At 41.1% G+C, this 7,408-nt stretch overlaps 1 non-coding gene across 1 annotated transcript; it reads left to right on the top strand.

Annotated features, from left to right (window-relative positions):
- Nucleotides 1–2,376: 2,376 nt before the first annotated feature.
- Nucleotides 2,377–2,482, top strand: LOC145596210 (small nucleolar RNA R71). The gene has a single exon (XR_014103085.1). It is a non-coding gene; the product is annotated as a small nucleolar RNA R71 (small nucleolar RNA).
- Nucleotides 2,483–7,408: the final 4,926 nt, after the last annotated feature.

Below are 7,408 nucleotides of genomic sequence, written 5' to 3'. Positions count from 1 at the left end.
GCTGTTCGCCTAGCCTCATCAGCCGGAGCTGCCAGTCCAAAGGCTGGATATCAGCATATGCCGCCTGACCTCCGAATGGAGGTGGCTGCATGAATTGGAGGCCATATTGCCCATACTGCGCCTGGGGTGCGTATGGCATAGACCCTATCATTAGCTGAGGTTCGGTGTTGACGGTTTTACCGCCTGTCCGACTCTCATGCAAGGACATAGAGTTCCTTGCAGATGCTCGGTTGAAGCTGTCTGGAAAGCTCGAGGTAGAAGCTGACTCAGACTGCTGCCGCCTCCTCCGATCGATGACTTGTCTTGCATCGAAGGTAGACGCATTTTGTGTCTCCGGCTGAGGTCGCCGGGGCATCAGAATCTTAGACCAGTCAAGTGTTGCGGCTGCCTTCTCCTTTGGATGAGGAGTTGGCTGCCTGTCCTTGACCGGCTTCTTCTTTTTCCCTGAATTGGGAGTCTTTTTAGCCGGCTGACTCTTGGAAGAGCCTGCCTTGTTGTTGATCATCTTTTTGATCTCACCCTTGAAAGAGTTCATGAATTTCATGAGCTCGCCCCGGGTAACTGGAGCTTCTTCTCTGGTCTTCCGAGTTTCCCCGTCTGACCTCCTAGCGGGCCGGCTGCTAGGGCCTGCCTGACCCAAATTTCGTTCCAGATGGTCTCTGGAACGGATGGATTTAGAGATGAGAGAACCATCCCTAGAGATGTAAGTCTCAACATCATTGTCTTCTTCTTCATCCTCCTCCTCAGTGAATACCTCTGGCTGAGGTTGAGATGGAGGCTGGGGGATTTCAAATCCCACCGGCTGAATAACCGGTTGCATGCCTTCCGGAATACCCGACTGAGTTCCCGGACGCAGAGAAGTAGAATCATGAATCGGTACAGAATTTTGAACCATCTTGAGGTACTCTCCCCACAGACGGCGCCAAATGTTTTGGGTATTTTTGTCCCTCGGGAGAGTTACAACTCGAAGACTGGTCCTACCGACTCTGTACCTGCAAAAACAACGAAGACACCGGTTGGGTGGTGCTCCGCCTCCAACGCTCAAGTTAGTAACTTGAAGGAGAATAAAAAGTGCGGAAATTTAGGTGGGGATCTGCTTGGATTCCAAGCTCAGGTGTTCTCTGATGAGAGAGAAAGTAGGATGCAATAAATGATAATAAATGTGTGTGTGTGTCCCCCATTTTGGGGGAATATCTCCCTATTTATAGGGTCCTTGGGAAGGGTGCCCTTCCTAGGTTATTTTAACCTAGGATTGATGGGCTGCGCCGCCAAAGGGCGGATTTATGGGGAATTGGGCCCTTGAAGGCCGCAATTCTAAGGAAATATCTGGAGAGGCCACATGTCAGCTGGAGATTGGTCAAGGGTGACCCGCCAGCCTCTGACACGTGGCACCTCCTCATTGGTCCACTTGCCAAGGGTAAAAATACCCCAAACATTTTCACCTTGAGTAGTCCTAAGAGAAGAAGGTTGTGAATAGGAATTTTCACCTTGAGTCTTTGGAACAAAACCGGGTGGGGGACCTCTTTGAGCGTTATTTTGAAAATTTCCCCTTCCTTGATTGTTCCAATTACCCCTATTTTGATTTGAACCATAACCTTGATTATGGTTACCACCACCATGATTATGGTTACCATTACATTGGTTATGATTTACATAACCTTGGTTTTGATTACCATAATTTTGGTTTTGATTACCATAAATTTGGCTTTGATTTTGGCCACTATAACCTTGGTTATGGTTACCACGATAACCTTGATTCCCTTGGTTCCTATAACCACCATTATGGTTATAGTGTCAAAATTGCCTTGGTTTTGGTAATTCCTATTCCATTGGCCTCTTTGATTATCAAACCTTTGAACATTGTTGTTTGACACAAAATTAACATGTTCACACTCATTGTTGTCAAATTCATCAACACATTCATTGTTACAATTGCTAGAATCATGGTCATATGATCCACATACATCACAAAACAAAAATCCCATAGGCATATTATGTGAAGTAGAAGGATTTTGAGAGTTAGAAGAAGTACCTCTCCCCTTAATTTGGGAGGGAAGATTTGGAGCTTGGGAAGAGGAAGAAACACTCTCCAACTTGGCCTTGATCGCCGTCATCTCCTTTCCCAAGTTTGTCATTTGAGAGGAAAGATTGTTGATGGCATTGAGATGGTCTACCGAATACAACGAAAATTGCTTGCTTGAAGAATCTCTTTCCCCATCTTGCCAATCTCTATAGTAAGTCACCACATCCTCTATTATGTCCACAACTTCTTCTTCGGTTTTGTTCATGATTGGACTACCGGCCCCTCCATCAAGGCATGCCTTGCCTTGAGGACTCAAACCACCGTAGAAGATTTGGATCAATTGATATGTTGGAATTCCGTGGTGAGGACACTCTCTTTGGTACTCCTTGAATCTCTCCCATGCCTCATAAAGACTCTCATTTGGCTTTTGCTTGAATCCTTGAATTAAAGCTCTTGCCTCCGCCGTTTTCTTTTGAGGATAGAAACGGGACAAGAAAGCTTTAGTGACATCATCCCATGTTTCAATGAATTGGGCTTCATCTCTTTGTCTAGCCATTCCAAAGACCTTCCTAAGAGGGAGAAAGGGAACAACTTAAGGCGGATGAATTCTTGAGACACTCCATTAACCTTGATCGTGTTACAATATTTTTCAAACTCCTTAAGATGGTTCAATGGGCTCTCGTTCTTTGCCCCACTATATTGTCTCCTCTCTATTAGGGTGATCATTGCCGGCCGAATTTCAAAGTCGTTTGCCGGTGTAGTAGGTGGAGCTATGCCGCTCTCGAACCTATATGCACCGGGTACTCCCAATTCTATCAAGGCAACTCTTGGTTTTTCTCCCATGACATGCTCTTGTTCAATCTCTTCTTCGCTTGAGGAACTATAATTCCAGGTCTTGTTTGCCACTCTCCTCCTTGAGAGAGTTCTTTCAATCTCCGGATCAAAGGGAACAAATGAGCGATCTCGGGACCTATGCATACAAAACTCAAAGAAAATATTAGTAGCACGGCTACAAGTGTAGCCTAAAGTGTAAAATCTTTTTGTATTTTGCAAATGAAATGAAATAGACTCAACAACAACATGCACTCAAAGCACCATTCCCCGGCAACGGCGCTATTTTGATGGGAAGGAGAACGGTAGGTCGTTGGGCTACCACCCCACCCAATCAAACAAAATTTGTAACTTAACAAACCCCTATTTAGCGTAGTGGTAAGTCAAGGTCGAACCCAAAGGAATGGAGGTCAAATGCACAATGTCTAAGTCAAGCTATTTCGAAGTCAAGTAAAAGGGGTTTATGAAGGAAACTAGAGCTAGAGCTAAATGATGCAAGAACTTATATGAAATCAATCTAAAGACACTAGGGCAATGGATCCACATGTAATTGTAATGGAAAATGGTAATTTGGGAGGTCAAACCGACTAAGTCAAGTGATATGAAGGAAGATCATCATGTATCCAAAAGAGCATACTAAGATGGTTCACCTAGAGGTCTAACTAGCGTCAACTACGCTAAACACTACCTAGGGAACGTCACAAAGCACCTCAATCGTGAAATTGCAAGTTACTAATCAATGGTCCGTATCATAGCAAGCTCACAATGCAATCTAGTGCAATAATCAAAGATGGCCAAACCTCAATTAATCACACACATGCACATGAATTATCAACCAAATTTAATCATATCATCAACTCCATCAATTATCCCCAAATTACTCTAATCCATTATTCAAACATGCTTCACCATTTCCCTAGCTAGGAAACTACTCACTAGCCATAGGAATCAAGATCAAAACTACAACAATTATCAATTTCATCATCAACATAATTGAAATCAAAGATTAATCCAACAATCAATCAAAATCAATCAAAATTCAATCAATAACCAAATCAATCATCAATATCATGGAAAACAAATGAAATCAACTAAAATCAAACTTGTATTGAAATTAGAAGAAAATCCTTACAAAACTTTGATCTAAAGATCAAATACAATGAGGAATCCTTGAGCAATCACCAAAAATCATGAGTTTCTCTCTCTAAAGTTCTTGAGTTTCTCTCTCTAAAATTCTCCCAAAACTAACTATCTAATTCAATCTAAAAAACTTCCTTCTAAAAATAGGTAGAAATAACTATATATACAAAGAGGAGGTCGGTAATGACGCCCAAAAATAGACCCACGTCAGTGCGGGCGCTCGAAGGAGAGAGAATGGTGCGCACGGGAACACACCCAGACAGGTGCTCCCGCACGCACCTGGTGTGCGGCCGCACACTCCTCTAGTGCGCCCGCACAACTCTGCTGCTTCCTTCTTTCTTCTTTGTCCTAGCTCACGAGGTGCACATATCCTAGATGATGGTGATGGAGGACAAGGTAGGCAGGAACTTCCTTGAATTTCTTGAAGGATAAAAGCCATGAGGAAGGCATAAACAAGACTTTGAAGCTTGCCCCTTGGATCCACCTTTGACTTGGAGCTTCTTGCACCTTCTTTAGGCATGAAAACAATGAAAGCTCATAGAGAGGAAGCTCGGGAATTCTTGGACAATAAATTACCACCTACAAACAAATGATAAAAAGCAAGTAAAAGAGAAAAATAACAAGTAAACTAGAAAAAGCATGAAATAGAGAAACTAACTACAAAAAGCATAAAATGAAGAAAATAAGAATAAAACTAAGGAAAACTAAAGAAAAGAGAGATAAAATGAAATAGAAATCATCCAAAAAGGAACCAAATGAGTGCCATAAATGTCACTCATCACGGCCAGCACCCAAGCTGCAGCCAACGCCGGTGGAATTGAAACCCTTCCCCTCCCCACCCAAAACTAAAAACCCCAACCCTAAACCCCCTGCTCGAAACCACCCTAAACAAGTTTTAGGGTTTCGTTTAGGGTGGTTTTGGTGGCAGGGAATTCCAATTGTGGCTGATAAGGGAACGGGGGACGAGGAAGGGGAGGGGGGTCGATTCGGTGGAGGGAGGGAACGGGGTTGGGGGCTGATTCCGGGGGTGGTTTTGGTTTCGGCTTGGGGTGATTGGTCGGGGCAGCGAGAACGGGAAAAGGGGAGGGGGTTCGCGTTGGCTGCGTAGGGGTGGGGGAAAGGGAGGGGGTGGGTACGCCCCGGCGTCGGCTGAAGTTCTGGGCGCCGGACGCCGGCAGGGGGGAGGGCAGGGGGTGGGGGCAGGGGTGGCAGGGGAGGGGGAGGGTGGTTTTTTTGTATTTTAATTATTTTTTAATTTTTAATTAATTTTTAATTTTTTTTAATAAACTTAACGGAAATCGTAACGGATCCGTTAAGTGGTAGTGATTATGAAATTTAGTGTGTTTCGGTGGTAGTAAAATAAAATAAAATTTTAGAGGGGTAGCAAATGTGAAACATGGTGCTTTCCCTAGTAGTAAATGTGAAATTTTCCTAAAAATAATTTCAGTTCAGTAAAAATAAGTTCAGTTCAATAAAATTCAGTTTTTTTACAGAAGAATTATAAAAGAAAATCAGTAAAATTAATTTCAGTTCAGTAAAAATAATTTAATTTTAGTAAAAATAATTTAAGTTCAGTAAATTTAAGTTCAGTTCAGTGAAAATAAGTTCAGTTCAGTAAAAATAATTTCAGTTCAGCAAAATTCAGGTGAATCAAATAAGGCCTAACTCACTTTTGTCGAAATCACGGTCAATTTTAGCAACTAATGACAAGCCATTTAAACCCCTAGATCGCTCTAGACGACGAGTGATGCTCTCATAAGGTTTCCTAAGAGATTAACTCATAACTCTCATAACAATACAAACAAGGCAAAGCATGAAAAGGAAATCCAAAGAAAAGCAAAACAAACAAATGTTCATGAAAGGACTTTTCCAAATGTACAAGAACAAGTAAATGCAAATCTTTCTAAACAAGTAAAGGAGTGCATGTTCTAAGATATCCGAGGTTGTTTGAAACATAAATACGCAAAGCATAGAGAACTAGTATTTGCAATCCACCTTCATCCTATTCTATCTTACCGCGTTCTCCCTACTAGTCTCAAATCTTCCCCTAATGAGCATCTCAAAAGTTCAACGAAGGAACCGGAAAAGAGAATATTTTTAGGCTACCCGAAGTCTTGACTATGCATCCCCTCTACTTAGGATGTAACTCAAAATTCCTTCCCTCGATAAGTGACTTAACAACCTCTAGGTCAAAACGACTTCTTAGGTTGTAATGCAAGGGCGAAATGGGTGAGGGTAGGCTTAAAATCTAAAAACTTGGTGGTTTTCCTAATTAGTGAAGTAAAGATTGGCCAAATCTTAACATCTAAACCAAGTAATCACCAAACAAAAAGAGACCAACACCCCCAAGATTATTCAAAGCTATAAATCACAAACATATACACAAAAAGTATGAGAACGCTTCCCCCAAGCTTAAATGGAGCATTGTCCTCAATGCTCAAAAAGGGAAAATACTCACATCAAAATAAATTTATATTTTTTCATTATTAGTGCTTTGTCCTCACCACTTTTAACTTTGGACGGCTTTTCAACTTTGCACTTGCTTGCTATGTCCTTGCCTCTTTTAACTATGGACGGCTTTCTCATTTATACTTTTACCATTATGCACTAAATATTCATAACACAAGCTTGCTTACAACTATGAACCAATTAATATCCTACGACTTATATACAACAATTTCCAATAAAGTGATCATTTGCTTCACAAAAACCAAAAATGGGAACAAAATGAAATAAAAGGCTCAAAATTCTAAAGATGTGGCTTGAGAAGAAGGGAGAAGGCTCAAATGGTTAGCAAGTAGGCAAATGTAAACCCAAAAACAAAAAATGATTGATTCTAATTGGTTGGAAAGTAGACTTCAAGAGATTTACAACGACATATTGTATGCCTTATTTGGACTTCTGGATCAAAAGATATGATAAAAACAATATTCGCAATAAAACTGTCTTAGTGCCAACGACACACTCTGTCGCTTGTAGTTTTATTCCGTATAGAATTAGAAATATTTTCTTTCGTTTTCGAACTATTTCCTTATAAATAGGGTCCTTGGACCTCCGTTTTCAATCATCAACTCTCATCATCAATCACCTAATTATCTCTCTTCTCTCTTGAGCATTAGCTTATAGCTTTCTCTCTCTCCCCCTCTTTCTAAACCAACCCTTTTGCAAACACAATTTCGCATTCACAAGATCTAGACACACCTAACCAAGCTCAAAGTTGCCTTCGCCCTAGACATAATAGGTTGATACCTTCTAAGGGTTTGGTCCCAAATCCAGTCTAAACTTTTTAACTCTTTCTTTCAATTCTTTGATTTAATTGTTAGATTTAATATTTTATTGAATTTTACTAACACGTGTATTTTGTTATTAGAAAGACGTACGAGGCTTCAAAGTAAGTAATTAACTTACTCCCTA

This window comes from Chenopodium album, chromosome 19, assembly GCF_948465745.1.
Source record: "Chenopodium album chromosome 19, dcCheAlbu1.1, whole genome shotgun sequence".
Classification (NCBI taxonomy): domain Eukaryota; kingdom Viridiplantae; phylum Streptophyta; class Magnoliopsida; order Caryophyllales; family Amaranthaceae; genus Chenopodium; species Chenopodium album.
The sequence above is the reverse complement of the archived record's forward strand: the minus strand, read 5'-3'. Positions and strand labels throughout refer to the sequence as shown.